The sequence below is a fragment of the Bos grunniens genome, chromosome 6, assembly GCF_055505025.1.
Source record: "Bos grunniens cultivar Pamir isolate PY7600 chromosome 6, Bosgru_T2T1.0, whole genome shotgun sequence".
Lineage (NCBI taxonomy): Eukaryota > Metazoa > Chordata > Mammalia > Artiodactyla > Bovidae > Bos > Bos grunniens.
This window is the reverse complement of record NC_141170.1, coordinates 85061374-85084373: the sequence shown is the minus strand read 5'-3', so window position 1 is coordinate 85084373 and position 23000 is coordinate 85061374. Positions and strand designations below refer to the sequence as shown.

The window sequence follows — 23000 nt, the reverse complement described above, 5'->3', positions numbered from 1 at the left end:
CCAAGCCTGTCTCCTATTCAGAAAAAATGAGGTTGCCCTACTTTGGAAAAATACAAGACATGAACTTTTATTTTAAACTATAAAAAGATATGTTGATTTTCCCCCAATTTAAATCCTATCTATCACAAAGCTAGAACAGTGGTAGACAAATAAAATCAAGTAAAATGAAACACAATCTGTTTCATATTTTTTAAAAAAAAGTGTAGTCATCAAACCAAGGCTGGAGCAAAAACACTGCTAAGACTGAATGAACACAAATCAGAAGTTTTATTATTCTTTCTGATTACACCAAGAATTATACACAATTTCAATGTATTTCTAAGAATTCTTGAGGAATTCACTTGAGGAAAAGAAGTCATGGCTTTTACCAGTAACTCGTATAAAAATATGCTAGGAATTTTTACTTTTTTTTTTATTATAGGCATAAGCTAAGCTAAGTATGTGTGTGCTCAGTCATGTCCGACTGTGAGTGCATGGACTGCAGCCCACCAGGCTCCTCTGTTCATGGAATTTTCCAGGCGAGAATACTGCCATTTTCTCCTCCAGGGGATCTTCCTGACCCCAATGATCAAACTCATATCTCTAGTGTCTCCTGCACTGTCAGGTGGATTTTTACCACTGAGCCACTTAGGAAGTTCAGATACCTTGAGTGAATATGAATTTGAATGTGTACCTATCTTCCAATAGCAAGTAAACAAGAGAGGTGGATTCAATCCCTAGGTCAGGAATATCCCCTGGAGAAGGGAATGGCTACCCACTCCAGTATTCTTGCCTGGAAAATTCCACAGACAGAGGGGTTTGGATGGCCCCAGTCTATGAAGCCACAAAAGTCAGATATGATTGAATGCGGACACACACACGCACAAACAATGATAATTTTTTAGCTTAGACTGTAGGGATAAAATATTTAAGATTAAAATAAGGGCTTAAATAGTGCTTGTTATATATTACATATAATTCTAAGTGCTTGATTTATGTCAACTGACTCAGTCTTCACATCACCCTTGTTGAAGGTACTGTTTTTTGCATTTTGTGTATTAAGAAACTATACATGGAAGATGACAGAACCAAGATTCAAAGCCTGTTGGTCTGACCCCAGAAATCACATTCTTAGCCACTAGACTATTTCCCTCTCAGAGGAATAGACTAATGCCATGATACTGTGGTCTAATCACACCGCAGATGATTGTTGAATTCCATGTGCCATCATTCAATAGGAGCATTGATAACATAAAAATTTCCAAAATTGAATGGTGAAAAGTCTAGAAACATGTCAATTGAATATTGGAGGAAATGGGAACACCCAGATTGTATTTTTTTTTTTTCCAGATTTTAAAGAGAAGATACCAGAGGGGAAATGTTTAAAGTTTTCTCATATTTGAAGGAAAGAGTGCTGAAAAAGAGATTAGAGATTAGATTTACTCAAAATATAGTATCACTAAAATATACATTTTAATTTTATTCCTATAAACTTCAAAATTCCATCTGACTTACAAATAGCCAAAAGTACAAGTTTTGCTTGCATAACTTTGTAATCTCATATTCTACAAATTATTTTATAGTAATCAAACTTAGCTTGTATTTTCCAATTAGAATATAGCCTACATCCCTACATCCTGCAATATAGAGCTATTTCTGGTGGTTAGGACACACTACAATCTCCACTGTGTGGTGAAGTGTTTTGGAATTTCTTTGTCTCTAATTGAGCTATCTGCTCAGATCCCAGGATTTATTTTTAATTGAAACATCTACTAGAGCAATGGCAGGTAAGAGAAAAAAGAAAGCAAACTGATGAGTGTCTTCAAAGAATTAAATTAGAATCAGAGTAAATGTTGAATGGTGAGACTGAATTTTAAGGGTTTATAATTCTTGTTTATCAAAGTTAATGGAAAGAGAAGATGAGACTGGAGTGAACACAGAGATCTGGCTAGAAAACGAATATTAGGTTGAAACTCTCAAGGCACTTCTGACAACTGGATTTTACATAATTGAAAAGTAAAGGTATTCCCCATTTTGAGTTTTCATTCTGCCTTCTTACTTAGTGCCGTCAATGTTTGTACAATTTGTCTATTTTTGGAAAATATTTTTTTCAGATTATAAAATAAGAAAACATATTTGCATTTCTAGAAAAGTTCATTGAATACCCTATAGAAGAAAATAAAAAACTCAAAATGTAGGTAACTGATAAAGTTTATCTTAAATGCATTAGCAATAGCTTCAGATCAGATCAGATCAGATCAGTCGCTCAGTCATGTCCGACTCTTTGCAAACCCATGGATCGCAGCACGCCAAGCCTCCCTGTCCATCACCAACTCCCGGAGTTCACTCACACTCATGTCCATCGAGTCGGTGATGTCATCCAGCCATCTCATCCTCTGTCGTCCCCTTCTCCTCCTGCCCCCAATCCCTCCCAGCATCAGAGTCTTTTCCAATGAGTCAACTCTTCGCATGAGGTGGCCAAAGGACTGGAGTTTCAGCTTTAGCATCATTCCTTCCAAAGAACTCCCAGGGCTGATCTCCTTCAGAATGGACTGGTTGGATCTCCTTGCAGTCCAAGGGACTCTCAAGAGTCTTCTCCAACACCACAGTTCAAAAGCATCAATTCTTCGGCACTCAGCTTTCTTCACAGTCCAACTCTCACATGCATACATGACCACTGGAAAAGTCATAGCCTTGACTAGACGAACCTTTGTTGGCAAAGTAATGTCTCTGCTTTTCAATATGCTATCTAGGTTGGTCATAACCTTCCTTCCAAGGAGTAAGCGTCTTTTAATTTCATGGCTGCAGTCACCATCTGCAGTGATTTTGGAACCCAGAAAAATAAAGTCTGACACTGTTTCCACTGTTTCCCCAACTATTTCCCATGAAGTGATGGGACCAGATGCCATGATCTTCATTTTCTGAATGTTGAGCTTTAAGTCAACTTTTTCACTCTCCCCTTTCACTTTCATCAAGAGGCTTTTGAGTTCCTCTTCACTTTCTGCCATAAGGGTGGTGTCATCTGCATATCTGAGGTTATTGATATTTCTCCCGGCAATCTTGATTCCAGCTTGTGCTTCTTCCAGTCCAATGTTTCTCATGATGTACTCTGCATATAAGTTAAATAAACAGGGTGACAATATACAGCCTTGATGTACTCCTTTTCCTATTTGGAACCAGTTTGTTGTTCCATGTCCAGTTCTAACTGTTGCTTCCTGACCTGAAGGAAGGGTCAGGTTTCTCAAGAGGCAGGTCAGGTGGTCTGGTATTCCCATCTCTTTCAGAATTTTCCACAGTTTCTTGTGATCCACACAGTCAAAGGCTTTGGCATAGTCAATAAAGCAGAAATAGATGTTTTTCTGGAACTCTCTTGCTTTTTCAGTGATCCAGCGGATGTTGGCAATTTGATCTCTGGTTCCTCTGCCTTTTATAAAACCAGCTTGAACATCAGGAAGTTCACGGTTCACGTATTGCTGAAGCCTGGCTTGGAGAATTCTGAGCATTACTTTACTAGCATGTGAGATGAGTGCAATTGTGTGGTAGTTTGAGCATTCTTTGGCATTGCCTTTCTTTGGGACTGGAACGAAAACTGACCTTTTCCGGTCCTGTGGCCACTGCTGAGTTTTCCCAATTTGCTGGCATATTGAGTGCAGCACTTTCACAGCATCATCTTTCAGGATTTGGAATAGTTCAACTGGAATTCCATCACCTCCACTAGCTTTGTTCGTAGTGATGCTTTCTAAGGCCCACTTGACTTCACATTCCACGATGTCTGGCTGTAGGTCAGTGATTACACCATTGTGATTTTCTGGGTCATGAAGATCGTTTTTGTACAGTTCTTCTGTGTATTCTTGCCATCTCTTCTTAATATCTTCTGCTTCTGTTAGGTCCATACCATTTCTGTCCTTTATTGAGCTCATCTTTGCATGAAATGTTCCTTTGGTATCTCTGATTTTCTTGAAGAGATCCCTAGTCTTTCCCATTCTGTTGTTTTCCTCTATTTCTTTGCATTGATCGCTGAAGAAGGCTTTCTTATCTCTTCTTGCTATTCTTTGGAACTCTGCATTCAGATGTTTATATCTTTCCTTTTCTCCTTTGCTTTTCACTTATCTTCTTTTCACAGGTATTTGTAAGGCCTCCCCAGACAGTCATTTTGCTTTTTTGCATTTCTTTTCTATGGGAATGGTCTTGATCCCTGTCTCCTGTACAATGTCACGAACCTCATTCCATAGTTCATCAGGCACTCTATCTATCAGATCTAGGCCCTTAAATCTATTTCTCACCTCCACTGTATAATCATAAGGGATTTGATGTAGGTCATACCTGAATGGTGTAGTGGTTTTCCCTACTTTCTTCAATTTAAGTCTGAATTTGGCAATAAGGAGTTCATGGTCTGAGCCACAGTCAGCTCCTGGTCTTGTTTCTGCTGACTGTATAGAGTTTCTCCATCTTTGGCTGCAAAGAATATAATCAATCTGGTTTCAGTGTTGACCATCTGGTGATGTCCATGTATAGAGTCTTCTCTTGTGTTGTTGGAAGAGGGTGTTTGTTATGACCAGTGCATTTTCTTGGCAAAACTCTATGAGTCTTTGCCCTGCTTCATTCCGTATTCCAAGGCCAAATTTGCCTGTTACTCCAGGTGTTTCTTGACTTCCTACTTTTGCATTCCAGTCCCCTATAATGAAAAGGATATCTTTTTTGGGTGTTAGTTCTAAAAGGTCTTGTAGGTCTTCCTAGAACCATTCAACTTCAGCTTCTTCAGCGTTACTGGTTGGGGCATAGACTTGGATTACTGTGATACTGAATGGTTTGCCTTGGAAACAAACAGAGATTATTCTGTTGTTTTTGAGATTGCATCCAAGTACTGCATTTCGGACTCTTTTGTTGACCATGATGGCTACTCCATTTCTTCTGAGGGATTCCTGCCTGCAGTAGTAGATGTAATGGTCATCTGAGTTAAATTCACCCATTCCAGTCCATTTCAGTTTGCTGATTCCTAGAATGTCGACATTCACTCTTGCCATCTCTTGTTTGACCACTTCCAATTTGCCTTGATTCATGGACCTGACATTCCAGGTTCCTATGCAATATTGCTCTTTCTAGCATCAGACCTTGCTTCTATCACCAGTCACATCCACAGCTGGGTATTGTTTTTGCTTTGGCTCCATCCCTTCATTCTTTATGGAGTTATTTCTCCACTGATCTCCAGTAGCATATTGGGCACCTACTGACCTGGGGAGTTTCTCTTTCAGTATCCTATCATTTTGCCTTTTCATACTGTTCATGGGGTTCTTAAGGCAAGAATACTGAAGTGGTTTGCCATTCCCTTCTCCAGTGGACCACATTCTGTCAAATCTCTTCACTATGCTATAAATTTTTGACAGTGTATATATTTTTACTCAATTATGAAAGTAAATGCTACATCTGCAAAAGAAAGTTAAAAAAAAAACTTAAAATATGCTTTAATCCGGTCATTAAACTGAATTTATAGATGAAATGGATCACCCGTTGAGATCAGAAGATCTAGTTATGGTTTTCTTTTGTTTAGTTTACAGGTTGGAATTTGATTTTGGTACTTGACTAAAAAGCTGGGCTTCAAATTATAAACCTTTCTATGGGACAATATTGCACCATGTTTCAAATTAGAAAAAGGGAAAGTTAGCAAAGAGAAAAACCTTAATAGCATTTTAATGGTATATTCTGATAATGACCTAATCAGCATTTTACATGAACTTATCCTTTAAATTAGGCATTAGGTTTTGTGCTTCAGAGACTTGAAGGAAGAATTCCATTCAATAATGTAAATAAAATTCTTGTTCAGCGACTCTCCTTGAATTCCAGCAAAGTGTCCTTTGGTGAAGGTACTTATCTGCAAATTACTATTTCATTATGTCTTTGACTTCAGCTTCCAAAGGTGCTATCTCTAACACACATATTTAATAAAATAAAATGATGTTTTCTTTAACAAAGACTCCTTAGAGTACAAACCAGTCTAAATGAGTACAAACTGCTGCTACTGCTAAGTCGCTTCAGTCGTGTCCGACTCTATGCAACCCCAGAGACGGCAGCCCACCAGGCTCCTCCGTCCATGGGATTTTCCAGGCAAGAATACTGGAGTCGGGTGCCATTGCCTTCTCCGGAGTACAAACTAGTCACTTTAAAAAGTCTAGTCTCTTGGAGAAGGGTATCCCCTCATTGTTTTGGACTAGAATAATTCTGATCTTACTCTTCTTTCTTCCCTCCCTTCCTTGCTTTCTTCCTCCCATCATCTCTCCTTCTCCCTTATTTTATAAAAGACAGACATGCATCACATTTAAAATTCAAACAGAACAGGATATAAATTAATCAATAAATGTTTCTCTTCAATCCCCTCAATGTGAAGTAGTTCAAAGTTCCACTCCTCAGGAGTTCCTACTGTTCATATTTCTTGAGTACCTTCTTAGAATTTTTACACATATACATCCATGTGTGTGTATACAATTTTACAAGAATGAAAATTACACATACTCTTCTGTATCTTCAATTTTTTCTTTATCAGGTAATACAGATCCACCTCAATCTTTTTAAGAGATAACTCTTAAAACACAGATTTTTCCACTGTGCAGAAGACTGCTGCAAATAATCCCTGCATTGTTCAAAGTTCAACTGTATTATTTTAAAGTCTAGTTCTTTAAAAATTACTTTTGTTTATTTCCAGATTGTTATGCTTAATCAGCTTATATTTATGCATGTTTTAATGTGGATATACTGTAAAGTTGGTAAGAAGCTGAAAATATTTAAATTTTTAGTATATATATGTGTGTGTATTTGCACGTTTCCTTTGTAAACACTCTTGACAATATGCTTTTATAACAGAAGAAACATGTGTTCACTTTTAAAAATAAAAATGTATCCCTAACATTTTACATTACAAAAAAAATGTGTTTGCTAGTTTTCAAGAACACTGGATAATTCTTATATTTAAATTATATCTTACTTTATGAAGCCAAGTAGCAGGATTCCCCAATATAAGTTTACTTAAATTATGACACGTTTTTAATCTTTTCAATATATTTTCTGTTCCTTTCCCCAGGGTTCCTTTAATAACTGGAGAAAGAGCTTGGAAGTTGTCTGGGCAGAGTATGTTGGTACCTGGTATGGTAAAAACTACAGCGTGGACAGGCATGGCAAAAAATTCATAGGACTGCCTGCCCAGGAATAAATACTGACTGGCTGATGTTTATATGCTAAAAACAGAAATCATAAAGGTGATAAATCTACATATCCTCTTTATTTTATTCTCTTTGCTTTTGCACACAGTCTGTCTTATTCACAGTGATCTCCTTTTAAAATGCATAACCATTAACCACCTCAAATAGATTTGGAATCAATTTGATATTTTTTTCTCATAATTTACTAAATATACAGTATATTTTAAAGAATCAAAAAAAAATAATTCATGGACACTTTTTTTTTTTATTCTTTTGAGAATTTTGGGAAATTGTATTTTGAGAAACTGTAATTTAACTAAATATTTTAAGAAATGCCTTTTGTTGCGATCAGAAATTTTGTCTTCATACACATACACAGATCAAAGCTGGGTCTCCTGAACTGCAGGCAGATTCTTTACCATCTGAGCCACCAGGGAAGCCATAGACATACACAACAGATATTGTGTGTATGATATTACTAAACAGATATTACTAAAATCGAGAAACTTTAAAATAACTGCTCTCAGGTTCTTCTTTGAGTTAATAAGTAGATTCCATTTAGAGAAACCACTATGTCATTTTCACTTTATTTTCTATTTGCCGATTCCTTTATTTGCTGGTTTTATTGGACAGAAATGGTATGGACCTAACAGAAGCAGAAGATATTACGAAGAGGTGGCAAGAATACACAGAAGAACTGTACAAAAAAGATTTTCACAACCCAGATAATCACGATGGTGTGATCACTGACCTAGAGCCAGACATCCTGGAATGTGAAGTCAAGTGGGCCTTAGGAAGCATCACTACAAACAAAGCTAGTGGAGGTGATGGAATTCCAGTTGAGCTCTGAAGGTATCTGAAAGATGATGCTGTGAAAGTGCTGCACTCAATATGCCAGCAAATTTGGAGAACCCAGCAGTGGCCACAGGACTGGAAAAGGTGAGTTTTCATTCCAGCCCAAAGAACGGCAATGCCAAAGAATGCTCAAACTACCACACAATTGCACTCATCTCACATGCTAGTAAAGTAATGCTCAAAATTCTCCAAGCCAGGCTTCAGCAATATGTGAACCGTGAACTTCCTGATATTCAAGCTGGTTTTATAAAAGGCAGAGGAACCAGAGATCAAATTGCCAACATCCGCTGGATCATCAAAAAAGCAAAAGAGTTCCAGAAAAACATCTATTTCTGCTTTATTGACTATGCCAAAGCCTTTGACTGTGTAGATCACAAGAAACTGTGGAAAATTCTGAAAGAGATGTATGCAGGTCAGGAAGCAACAGTTAGAACTGGACATGGAACAACAGACTGGTTCCAAATAGGAAAAGGAGTACGTCAAGGCTGTATATTGTCACCCTGCTTATTTAACTTATATGCAGAGTACATCACGAGAAACGCTGGGCTGGAGGAAGCACAAGTTGGAATCAAGATTGCTGGGAGAAATATCAATAACCTCAGATATGCAGATGACACCACCCTTATGGCAGAAAGTGAAGAGGAACTAAAAAGCCTCTTGATGAAAGTGAAAGGGGAGAGTGAAAAAGTTTGCTTAAAGCTCAACATTCAGAAAACGAAGATCATGGCATCTGGTCCCACTACTTCATGGGAAATAGTTGGGGAAACAGTGGAAACAGTGTCTGACTTTATTTTGGGGGGCTCCCAAATCACTGCAGATGGTGACTGCAGCCATGACATTAAAAGACACTTACTTCTTGGAAGGAAAGTTATGACCAACCTAGATAGCATATTGAAAAGCAGAGACATTACTTTGCCAACAAATGTCCATCTAGTCAAGGCTATGGTTTTTCCAGTGGTCATGTATGGATGTGAGAGTTGGACTGTGAAGAAGGCTGAGTGCAGAAGAATTGATGCTTTTGAACTGTGGTGTTGGAGAAGACTCTTGAGAGTCCCTTGGACTGCAAGGAGATCCAACCAGTCCATTCTGAAGGAGATCAGCCCTGGGAGTTCTTTGGAAGGAATGATGCTAAAGCTGAAACTCCAGTACTTTGGCCACCTTATGCGAAGAGTTGACTCACTGGAAAAGAGTCTGATGCTGGGAGGGATTGGGGGCAGGAGGAGAAGGGGATGACAGAGGATGAGATGGCCGGATGGCATCACTGACTCAATGGTGAACTCTGGGAGTTGGTGATGGACAGGGAGGCCTGGCGTGCTGTGATTCATGGGGTCAAAGAGTGGGACACGACTGAGCGACTGAACTGAATTGAACTGATATTAATCCAGCACTCATGTATTATATGTTTTAGATAACTAAAAATAAATTGTAAGAAACAGTTCATTAATAGGTTAAAGTTCCTTATGTAATGACAGTCATGTTTATAAAGAAAAAATAATCGGTAACCATATAGTCTATAAGTTATAAGTTATAAAGCTACAGGAAGTAACTTATAAATTATAAAGCTATAGGGAGTCTTTAAATATGTCAGGCACTTTATTAAAAACTTTATGTGAATAATTTCATTTAATCCTCAAATTCATGTGTGAACTATTTCTATTATGATTATTATGGCTATATAACAGATCACACAACTGTGGATGAGGTATATTTGCTCAATATCACATGGCTTTTATTTGGGCTTTCTTCATAGCTCAGTTGGTAAAGGATCTGCCTGCAATACAGGAGACTTGGGTTCAATTCCTTCGTCGGGAAGATCCCCTGGAGAAGGAAATGGAGACCCGCTCCAGTATTCTTGCCTGGGGAATCCCATGGACAGAGGAGCCTGGTGGGCTACAGTCCATGGGGTAGCAAAATTGTTGGACATGACTGAATGACTTTCCCTTCACATGGCTAGTAACTGTTGAAGTAATATATTCAATCTGAAATGACCTAGAGTATATAATGTTCTGAATCAGTAGATCACATAATTTGTTGTATAGCAAGCTCCAGTGTGGAGTTCAGATGCACTTAGATTTATCTATGCAACATTCTCACACCAAGAAAAAGAAGGATAAATATATATATATTTAACTTGGTTCCAAGTCATATATGTGACAGGAGAGTTGAAGTCATCTTTGCACAGTACAAACTGTGCAAAGTCTTACTTCAAAGTGTACCATTCCCTTAATCTACACAATAAAATGATTTACCACTGATAATGCCGTTAAGGAGCATGCTCTCTGTAGTCCAGCCCAAATGTACTTAGATCTACTTATCCACCTCAAATATAAGCCATGTAGAATTCTGACCTATTTGTATTTAAGAAGATAATGTTTAATTTAAATCATTGGCACAAGTTTTTCTTTTCTTTCAGTTTCAGGTGTTTAAAATTCTTCATTCTTTCTATTTTGCAAACTCCAAGGGTTTACCTTAGCTGTGCCATACAAATCACTACATCAGAAATTAAAACTTAGTAAATATCAATAGACCTGTCCTCCATATGTTTTGTGACATCCTGAGTCATCATTTTTTGCCTTACATCTTTTCTTAATCACTACTTTAATTTATCTCTCACTGTCTTATTTATCCCTTTTCTCTATTTATTCACTTTAGGGATTTTGTTCTGCCCATATTTTTTTGTTGTTTTTTAATTTACAAATTGTCCACACTTACCCAATCTAGACCAAACATAATTTCCCTTGTGCTCTCTCTGTGCAGGTGGCGCAGTGGCAAAGAATTCACCTGCCATGCAAGAGATGCACGAGACACAGGTTTGATCCCTAAGTTGGGAAGATGCCTTGGAGAAGGGAATGGCAACCCATTCCAATATTTTTGCCTGAAAAATTCCATGGACAGAGGAGCTTGGTGGGCTATAGTCCATGGGGTCACAAAAAATCAGACATGACTGAGCTTGTAGTACCATATCTGAACTCAGAAGCTTAGATACTTAGATTCTACCAAAAGAATGACCTATATTTCAGGCTCTTTCCAATCTTATTACAAAATTTTCCTGGAGTATACAATGTAACGCAATTTACCCAACGTCACACAGATTAACAGAATCAGGATTAGGGTTTAAACCAAACTTTGACTATAAATCTGCACACAAATACACAGGATATTCAGAACTAATTAACATGAGGTTATAACTGCAAAGCATTCACACATGTCAATGGCAGAGAGAAACGGCGTATAGACCTTCTGTCATCTATTAATATTAGGGGTTCTGAACCCCTAATATTATTTAGGGGTTAAAAACCCCAGTATTTAGTCAAAATGTTATGTCAGAAAATATTTTTAAAACTGAGTATTTCATTAATCCTTTGAAATCCGGGTTTATTTTACCTTTCTTTTTAATTATTAAAGAAAAAAATTATCCATCATACGCACATGTGTATCCATCATGAATATACCTGAATTTTAATGTTCAGTCTCAGACTGCAAAATATATGTATATAACACACATCTCCTTCAAGATAAAATCCTATCACAATACCATTTTATTTCATGAATCCTATCTTATTGGGATTTGAACTGCTGAAAACTATTATTTTTACAAATAAAATTAGGAAATTTTGTGTTTAACACATTCTGATTTTATGTAAAAATTATTTCCATTAGAAGCCATATACTAGTATCTAAACAGGAATTCAATGGATGACTTTGCAGATTTTTGATATTATCTCTTCTAATATCATATATTACACATATTTTCCATTGTTAATCCCTGTGAGTCAACATCAAGTCTATCATTAAATTAGCTGTCATCTTATAGTCTCTTCTCATAGTCTGAAGGAATTAGAACAGTTTATTGTTTATTTTAGCAGATATGAGACACATCTAAAGGAGAAGATGCTATGATGTTACTAATTTCAAGACTTATTGACCTTCGTATTTCCCAAGTATTGAGATATTTGACCAATGTGATATGAATTGGCTGTCTACATGGATAAACTTACATAACTTACTGTATTTAAATTTAATATTAAAATTTAACATTTAATATTTTTTTTCACATCAGGTTGATTTTCTTTTCTTTTCTTTTTTTTGGATCAGAAAACAAATTTTTTTTTTAAATTTTTAAAAATTTTTTATTTTTTAATTTTATTTTAGTTTTAAACTTTACAATATTGGTTTTGCCAAATATCGAAATGAATCTGCCACAGGTATACATGTGTTCCCCATCCTGAACCCTCCTCCCTCAGTTAGTCCCTGAAGTCACATTTTAAATACTCACTAATAGCATATAACTAGTGGCTACAGATGGGCAGTGCAGATACAAAATACCTCACCTGTCATACCAAGGCATTTTGGACCCCGTTAAGAACATAGGAAAATCTTTTGGCTTTTTGCTATTTAGTTATAGACTTACTTAAGAATGAATATTAAATATAAACCTTATCTCTTTGCCTTCTACAGTGTACTTCAGTTTTATTTTGTCTCTTGTTGTTGGACTTCTGCATGAGTGAGTGAGTGAAGGCGCTCAGTCATGTACGACTCTTTGCGACCCCATGGACTGTAGCCCACCAGGCTCCTCAGCCCATGGAATTTTCCAGGCAAGATTACTGGAGTGGGTTGCCATTTCCTTCTCCAGGGGATCTTCCCAACCCAGGGATCGAACCCGGGTCTCCCGCACTGCAGGCAAACGCTTTACCATCTGAGCCACCAGGGACTTCTGCATACTTTTGTACAAAACTGCCATTTTGTTAAATGTATGTAAGCAGCATGGTATATTGGAGAAGGAAACGGCAACCCACTCCAGTGTTCTTGCCTGGAGAACCCCATGGACAGAGAAGCCTGGTAGGCTGCAGTCCATGGGGTGGCACAGAGTCAGACACGACTGAAGTGACTTAGCAGCAGCACCATGGTATATAATAAATGTGAGTGAATTTGAATCAATATTTACTCACAATATTTTAGTTAATTTGAATTCTAAGCCAGATAAGGTTTTTGTTGCTTTTTTTCTCAAATTTTGGCTTCCAAGGTGGCACTAGTGGTAACAACCTGCTTGCCAATACAGGAGACATGAGACGTGGGTTTGATCCCTGGATCAGAAAGATCCCATGGAGGAGGAAATGGTAATCTACTCCAGTATTCTTGCCTAGGAAATCCCATGGACAGAGGAGCCTGGTAGGGCTACATTAGTCCATATAGTTGTAAAGAGTCGGATATGACTGAAGCACCTTAGCATACATGCACGCTCACTCTCATATTTGGTACAAAAATTATTTTTAGGAACAGCTCAGTCAAAGCACGAACCCTGAAACAAAACTTGGACCAACTTCTGAGGTACCTGCACTGCTGACTTCCTTCCAAATACAAAAATTGTTTGGAAAGCATTTTTTAGTTATAAAAAAAAGTAGCTAAGTATTAATTTTTCATACCCAATAAATATTTTATTTTTGAAAGGATCAACTTTATTATTAGTTATAAAACAAAATAAATCTGAGTTGCAGAGAGAATTCTTAAGAAACTCAGAGAGATACTAGTCACATCTGTATCTGCTAAACGGGCAACCCTAGGTACACTGGTCAGTTCTAACCTTAGAGACTTACATTATATATGCAATGAAATATAAACTCTTCATTGTTCCTGGATTAATCCAGTGTGTGTCTGCAATCTTCCTTGTCTGATTTTCCACTACTGGTTTCCTGTATAGCCTTACAGATCTCACTAGCCATCCTCTACTATGTTTTCCCTTTCAAAAACTCTCTTTATCACCTTGCTGGTTTTCTAAGTCCTTCATAAATTTCATTTATGCTTTTTTAGGTCACCTGTGCCACTGATTTTTTTCTCTTTGCAACTATTACAGCACTTACTAGTTAAAAAAATATTCATTTTATCCTATCTTATGTGATGATGTTTATTTTTTTATTTATTCTAAGTCCCATTTTCTTTACCAACTCTTGAGATCAGGAATATTATCCAAAAATGTTTATAAGTTGTGCCTGACAATGGTGGTTTATAATTACAAAGTACTTTCAGACAGGTCTTTAAACTTTGTATTATTTGATTTTCTGAATGAATAGTACTTCCCTAGAAAAGAGTAGAAACTCATTATCTATTAGTTACTTTTTGATATGTCTTTGCTTTTTCTTTTCTGCTTGCTTGGTATTTTTCTACTTATTTTTCAGTAGAACTAATATTATTTGAGGTAGGAAGCCTACTTGGAATTTAAGTTTTCCATATATTTTAATATATGACTATATAAAGGACTATTTTATAGATTCAGTTTGTGATGTATCTACTAAAAAGTAATAAACCAGGGGACACCCAATGTGCACAAGAAAATAAGAGACAGTTGTGATTTTTAACACTAATATAGCATTGATTATGTCCCTACTTTTCCTAGGCTGTGCTGTCTGATGTAGCAACCACTAGCAACATGCACTTACTTGTTTTCACATTAACATTTTTTTTTTTAATTTAAAAACTCAATTCCCCAATCACACTACTTACAGTTCAAGTGCTCGACTATTACCTATGTCTAGTGATCACCATGTTGTACAGCATGAAATGAATCTTTCCATCATCACAGAAAGTTCTATTAGACAGAAGTGCTCAAGGAATGTGTTTTGCAATTCAAGGTACTCCCCTCTAGAAGGTCAGCCTTGTTAGAGACTGAAAAGAAGCAACTGAGTTTTCAAGTCAAATTTAGAAACATACACCCTACATTTGAAGGGTAATAAATATTATGATAGGAGAGTTGTTTGAGATTATTAAGCAAACACATTTGCAAACTGTTATTGGAGATCAAACAGTACAAGGAACATATAAGATCCATAGTGACTTTTATGCTGTATTTATTGGAAAAGTTCAACTTAGTTAAAACTCTTTTGACTAAGTAACAGAAAATCTGGTCCCATCACTTCATGGGAAATAGATGGGGAATCGGTGGAAACAGTGTCAGACTTTATTTTTTTGGGCTCCCAAATCACTGCAGATGGTGATTGCAGCCATGAAATTAAAAGACGCTTGCTCCTTGGAAGGACAGTTATGACCAACCTAGATAGCATATTAAAAAGCAGAGACATTACTTTGCCAACAAAGGTCCGTCTAGTCAAGGCTATGGTTTTTCCATTGGTCATATATGGATGTGAGAGTTGGACTGTGAAGAAGGCTGAGTGCCATCAAGAATTGATGCCTTTGAACTGTGGTGTTGGAGAAGACTCTTGAGAGTCCCTTGGACTGCAAGGAGATCCAACCAGTCCATTCTGAAGGAGATCAGCCCTGGGAGTTCTTTGGAAGGACTGATGCTAAAGCTGAAACTGCAGTACTTTGGCCACCTCATGCAAAGAGTTGACTCATTGGAAAAGACCCTGATGCTGGGAGGGATTGGGGGCAGGAGGAGAAGGGGACGACATAAGATGAGATGGCTGAACGGCATCACCGACTCAATGGACATGGGTTTGGGTGAACTCTGGGAGTTGGTGATGGACAGGGAGGCCTGGTGTGCTGTGATCCATGGGGTCGCAAAGAGTCGTACACGACTGAGCGACTGAACTGAACTGAACTGAAAATAAATGTAACTTGTTTGAGTAAAACAGAAACATATTAAAGATTCCAGGAGGGGTTTTTTTGTTTTTTTTTTTTAACAAACTCATGGGTGGTATTATAACTATTGCACTTGAGAGGAACTGGAACCAGGTATTTGGAACCAGGACTGCTATTACTCAGTTTCTTTCATTCTGGAGCTACATGCCTCTGCTCTGCTCTCCTTCATGCATATACTGCCTTCTTTCTGCTGCCTTTGCTTCTCCACTTCTGAGATCTAAACAACCAGCCCACAATAGCAGCTATGCTTTCCCTCCCCTATAGTCTCCCTCTCCTTTTTTATATATACTTGTGTAACTGAGATTATACGGAATCCATGTATTTTCCTGCTGTGTCTGTAACAGGATTATTGTGTACATTTCTTCACATATTAGAAGACATCATATTTAAAGGATCCAGACTATTTATACACTGTAAACTATAATAATCAATTTATAATTTATTTGACAAATCCCCCTTTGGGCAATACGTTTTATTCCTAATTTGCTCTTATAAATGATGATCTATATAGTACATTGTGTTTTCTGAGCATGTCCTTACCACAGTGTAGTCTAGCTGTTTACTAATAGTTTCTGGCATTATGGCATACATACAATGAGTCCAGGGACTAGACGACTTGATCGTCTTTGTATCCACAATGTTTGGTGATGAATGTGACTGTCTTTTAGCCTTAATTTTATATTCACGACTGAAATACTTCATAAAAAGACAATAATTGCTTTAGAGATTAGTTTGAACTATAGGTATTTGACCCTAATAGAACACTATACTAATAACAAAAAATTAAGTTATTATAATTCCATTACCTGACAAACACATTAGTGGATTTATTTACCAAGTCAAGCCTAGGGATTTTATTTTTAATTGATAATATACAAGTATTAATTGCATTCAGAGAATAGACACATCTTTATTTGGAGCTCTTAGTACATGAATCTGTTCAATAAATACATGTGGTTTGATCAATACTGTCTATGTATCCTAAAATGGAGATAGAGGAAATTTTCAGTTATAGATCATTCTCAGTCAAACAAAGAATTTGCACCTCAATGCTATGACTGTTTTCAGCAAAGCAACTCGTGAACATTTACTTCAGGAAATTTTATATTTATACTAAAATAGCAGAAGCTTGTTTCTTATACATAATAAAAATGAATTGACATGCTGTGATTACTGACATGCTGGAAGAAATCAAGTGTGTTATGAAGGAAAAATATTTAAAAATAGAAATAAGAACTGTTAAAGTAATTACCAGCAGGTTGACATCAACTTGACAGGTTATGTAAGATACAATGTAATGTAACATCATGTCATTCCATATCTTCACATATTTTTATCTCACAGAATTCTGGGATTTTAAGTAATCATAGCAGTAAGCATAATCCTTCAGAAATGTTAATTTACTTCTTAGCTACATATCTGTGTTGACTATGTCAGTTAATTTTTAGACATACTCAGTTTCTTCAACATGCCTTATATACTGATTAACCCAAGACTGAGCATCTATTTTAGCAAGAGAATTCATCCATAGTCTGAATTCATCCAAAAGTATTTCCTCTTCAATAGTTGGAATTAAATGACTACATAGACACATACTTTCTGTGAATGTAAATGTCAAAATGAAACAAGACTAGCTTTCTGATCCCAACCCTCAGGTGACATGTTTGATGAACAATATACAGTCAATATTAACTTTATTATATGGGTGTGTATGTGGTATGTAGGTATGAAGGAATATAAGATTTGTGCCATGCTGAGATTTGAACAAAAGAATTTTGTTCAAATTTAGCTGTGTGGTGTGAAATATGACTATCTCCATACTTATCTACATTGCATGCAATGATTTTAGAGATGGATTGTTTTTAAAGCTGCTGATTCATGGTAAAAACAGAAGCCACCCGACCATCCCAGTGACCCAGTGTTAGTTGCTCAGTTGTGCCCAACTCTTCGCGATCCATGGACTACACGCTGCCAGGCTCCTCTGTCCACGGAATTTTTCCAGACAAGGATACGGGAGTGGTTTGCCATTTCCTTCTCCAGGGGCTCTTCCTGATCCAGGGATTGAACCCAGGTCTCCCACACTGCAGGCAGATTCTTTACCAACTGAGCTACCAGGAAAGCTCCCTACCAGTGACCTCAGGTTACTCTTAAATGGGTAAGACATATTGAATATCTGGTCAATGCTACAGTGGGTAACATGTATACCAAAGCCATGCATTAACAAAAAGGTTCATGATCTGAATAAGTAAGAGAAGGTAGTCCTCAGAGAGAAAAACGCATCAGACACACAGAAATATAGAGGCCAAAAGGAAGAGCAATCTCTAGAGAGAGCAATATACCTAGCTTTATATTTTTGAAATCACAAATTTTAGGTCCTGGTTACATGAACTCTGCCTCATTTTCTGTTTCTGTTTTTCCCTGAGACCTCCTATTAGATCTTTACTAAAAATCCTTCTGTTATGAGCTACCTAAAGTGGTTTTGTGATTTTTCCATCTTAAGAGATCTGGCAAACAATGCCTTTTCATCAGGGCAAAATATGAAAAAAGAACCTAGGTTTTCATACCCCTAACCTGGGCTCTCTCCATGTTCTTGGCTAGAACTCATTTTCTCTATGATACAAAACAAAGGATATTACATGAAAATTTCTGGAAAACCTCAGAATGAGACAGTATCATAAGCTTTGCAATATACATATTCATAAAGCCACTAGCAAAAAAGAAAATACACACACATATATGTTTGATTCCTGATACTACTTTTGTGCCTGAAATATGCATAATACCTTAGATAAAAATTATCTAACTAAAACTGATATACTATTGCTGCTGCTGCTAAGTCGCTTCAGTCATGTCCGACTCTGTGCGACCCCAGAGACAACAGCCCACCAGGCTCCCCCATCTCTGGGATTCTCCAGGCAAGAAGACTGAAGTGGGTTGCCATTTCCTTCTCCAATGCATGAAAGTGAAAAGTGAAAGTGAAGTTGCTCAGTCGTGTCCGACTCCTAGCGACCCCATGGACTGCAGCCTACCAGGCTCCTCCGTCCATGGGATTTTCCAGGCAAGAGTACTGGAGTGGGTTGCCACTGTCTTCTCCATTGGTAGGCTACCAAAAATCAACTTTGTTCATATTTTTTCAGAGTACTGAACCAGAAACTGAAATGTGACTCTTATTTTAAAAGTGTTTTATGATGTTTTAATATTGAATATTGCTATTGGTTTCTCATTTTAAAACAGTAGTTCTAAAGAAGAAAGCATATTATTAAAATGAAGGAAAAAAAGGAAAGAGTCCATATTGACTTGTGAATACAGATCATCATTGCTTCTCTTTAACTGTACTGTTATGATCCCATGGACTTTGTCCTCCCAGACATTCGTACATTAAAAACATGTGGATTTTTCTTAAGGTGTTTGAACAAAATAAAACTTCATAAGAATATATATATCATACAACTAAAAGGACTATTCCTCATACCAATTATAGAAAAGAAAATTTTGACAGTCAAGTCAAGCTAATAATATAGCAAACACTGTCCCTCTCCCCTAAAATAGCTACAATAGCAAATATATGTATTTGTCATTGCCTCTTCAATGTTTTCATAAAGAAACAGAACATAATTGATAAAATCGAATTTAACTTTTATTTTCCTCCCAAGTAGGAGTAATTCTCTCCTTCCTCTAAAAAGATCATTATAAAAAAATTGGTGTGTATTATTCTTTCCTGTCTACATTTTTATTTTTAACTAAGTAGTTCTCAAAATTTTTTCTCATATAACCAATTTACTTACTTAAAATTATTAAGGAGCTCAAAGAGTTTTACTTTATGTTGGTTATTTATATTTATCATATAGAAGTTAAAACTGAAAAAATATATTTGCTCATTTATTTTAAATATGGCCAATTACACATTATTATAAATACCATTTTTATGAAGAATGACTAAATCTTACAAAAAAAGAAAATAGTACTAGGCATAGTATTTTTTTTACATTTTTGAAAGAATTTTTATGTTTGTCTAAATAGAAGAAAGCAGGGCTCATATCCACTTCTAAATTAAAATTACTGTGATATGTGGTTTTATTTGCGATACAAAGAGAAAATCTGACCTGACACAGATATGTAACTGGAAAAAGAAGAATTTCTCAGACCTACTAATACCTTAGACCTACTGAATTTATTTCAATGGCCTTAGGGGTTTTGAACTATACCTTGAGAACCATTGCTTTAATTATATGTGCATTTATTTATAAATATATATAAATGTATAAATACAAATTTACTTAAATGGTACTGTGCTGTGTAAATAATTATGCAGCTGTTTTGAGGTTTATCAGGTTGACATATAGCTGTATTCATTTACTTTACCTGCTTTATAATAATTCAAATACTCTAGTACTGTTGGAGAGAGAGAGAGGGGTCATTGAAACAGAACAGGGATCCAGAGAGTGACCTGTTCTTCTACAGGAACTTGGTTGATGATTGCAGAGTGAAGGCTTCCTTAACTGGCATTTATGATACTCACCACTCAGGGGCTTAATAACTGTACATGCTAATCACTAAGAAAAAATGAAAGATGTAGGCTGTAGAAGAAATAAATCTAAAGTACATCAGGTGCTAGGGGTCAGTTAACAAAACTTCTGGCAGATTAGCACCACTTGTGTCATTGATCAGGGCCATTAGCAGATATCCAGTCTCACAGCAGTAAACAGTCTTACCTAAAATGCAATTGCTTCAATGTCTTTTTATTTCCAGCACATTTTTTAGGGAACTTTCTTTTGAGTCAACAAAGTAGGACAACAAGTAGGACAACAATATAAAAGAGAAAGAAGCTGTTGTAGTCATGGGACTGGAAATTTGTTTACTGACCAGTAAACTACTTACCAAAGAAAAAATTCCATATGTCAGTTCCTTCTAACCCACTTCTATTATTCTTGATGCTTCTGAATTATTACTGTGTGGACATGTAAGGCAACTCCTCCAAACTTCCATTGTATCCCATCATTTAGCATCATTTTCTGAAGAATTGTTCTTGTTAACCAACTAATCATAAGAATCAATTTTTTTAATGTTCCATTAACTATGTGATTGCTCAGGCAAATAAAATTATTTTCATATCTGTCAGGTCACTGCTACCTTTTCGGTGAACAGACCAGCACGCAAGGAACTAGTATACATTTCCAGAAGCAACAATCAGAAAAACAAAACAGAACAAAAACTTGGTTCTCAATTTCTAACATTTAAAAAGCAATATATAACAAATGATATGATGATGACAAACATACACCACCTGGGTAAAATATTAATCTCCTTGTCATCTTTTCACTTTGATCCATACTTTTTAAATCCCAGTAGATTTAAAACAGCTTCATAAGGCCCTATTCTTCCCCCAAAGTGACACCAAAGTGAAGGCCTAACTGTCGATCTCCCATTCTTACCTCATTCAGAACAATTCCAGACTTCACTAGAATAAAAATTTACATTAATTTATATTAAGAAATTCCCTAGAGAAGGAAATGGTAACCTACCCCAGTATCATTGCCAGGAAAATCCCATGGACAGAGAAGCCTGCCAGGTTACAGTATATGGGGTTGCAAAGAGTCAGACAGGACTGAGTATACCCATATTAAGAAATTATACATGAACTTACAGGTATGTTTACATGTTAAGAAACATGTTTTGGCTTAAAAATAAATTAATAAAACATAAAAATAAACTGATCATTGATCTATATTTCTGTCTTTGTGCCAGTACCATACTGTCTTGATAACTGTGGCTTTATAGTAGAGCCTGAAGTCAGGTAGGTTGATTCCTCCAGTTCCATTCTTCTTTCTCAAGATCGCTTTGGCTATTCGAGGTTTTTTGTATTTCCATACAAATTGTGAAATTATTTGTTCTAGCTCTGTGAAGAATACTGTTGGTAGCTTGATAGGGATTGCATTGAATCTATAAATTGCTTTGGGTAGTATACTCATTTTCACTATATTGATTCTTCCAATCCATGAACATGGTATATTTCTCCATCTATTAGTGTCCTCTTTGATTTCTTTCACCAGTGTTTTATAGTTTTCTATATATAGGTCTTTAGTTTCTTTAGGTAGATATATTCCTAAGTATTTTATTCTTTCCGTTGCAATGGTGAATGGAATTGTTTCCTTAATTTCTCTTTCTGTTTTCTCATTATTAGTGTATAGGAATGCAAGGGATTTCTGTGTGTTGATTTTATATCCTGAAACTTTACTTTAGTCATTGATTAGTTCTAGTAATTTTCTGGTGGAGTCTTAAGGGTTTTCTATGTAGAGGATCATGTCATCTGCAAATAGTGAGAGTTTTACTTCTTCTTTTCCAATTTGGATTCCTTTTATTTCTTTTTCTGCTCTGATTGCTGTGGCCAAAACTTCCAAAACTATGTTGAATAGTAATGGTGAAAGTGGGCACCCTGTCTTGTTCCTGACTTTAGAGGAAATGCTTTCAATTTTTCACCATTGAGGATAATGTTTGCTGTGGGTTTATCATATATAGCTTTTATTATGTTGAGGTATGTTCCTTCTATTCCTGCTTTCTGGAGAGTTTTTATCATAAATGGGTGTTGAATTTTGTCAAAGGCTTTTTCTGCATCTATTGAGATAATCATATGGTTTTTATTTTTCAGTTTGTTAATGTGGTGTATTACATTGATTGATTTGCGGATATTGAAGAATCCTTGCATCCCTGGGATCTGGCAAGAATATACAATGGATTAAAGACAATCTCTTTAACAAGTGGTGCTGGGAAAACTGGTCAACCACTTGTAAAAGAATGAAACTAGAACACTTTCTAACACCATACACAAAAATAAACTCAAAATGGATTAAAGATCTAAACATAAGACCAGAAACTATAAAACTCCTAGAGGAGAACATAGGCAAAACACTCTCTGACATACATCACAGTAGGATCCTCTATGACCCACCTCCCAGAATATTGGAAATAAAAGCAAAAATAAACAAATGGGACCTAATTAACCTTAAAAGCTTCTGCACATCAAAGGAAACTGTCAGCAAGGTGAAAAGACAGCCTTCAGAATGGGAGAAAATAATAGCAAATGAAGCAACTGACAAACAACTAATCTCAAAAATATACAAGCAACTCCTCCAGCTCAACTCCAGAAAAATAAATGACCCAATCAAAAAATGGGCCAAAGAACTAAATAGACATTTCTCCAAAGAAGACATACAGATGGCTAACAAACACATGAAAAGATGCTCAACATCACTCATTATCAGAGAAATGCAAATCAAGACCACTATGAGGTACCATTTCACACCAGTCAGAATGGCTGCGATCCAAAAGTCTACAAGTAATAAATGTTGGAGAGGGTGTGGAGGAAAGGGAACCGTCTTACACTGT

General features: G+C 36.4%; 1 protein-coding gene across 15 annotated transcripts in view; it reads right to left on the bottom strand.

Moving 5' to 3' along the window:
- Nucleotides 1-23000, bottom strand: part of CCSER1 (coiled-coil serine rich protein 1) — a 1487998-nt gene that overhangs the window by 365082 nt on the left and 1099916 nt on the right. The window contains exon 11 of one of the 15 annotated variants that reach the window (XM_086406532.1): nucleotides 1-23000. This exon is cut by the window's left edge and continues 29886 nt beyond it; it is cut by the window's right edge and continues 48680 nt beyond it. The exons of the other annotated variants lie outside the window; for them this stretch is intronic. The gene's annotated coding sequence lies outside the window, so the exon portion shown is untranslated. 15 annotated transcript variants of the gene reach the window in all.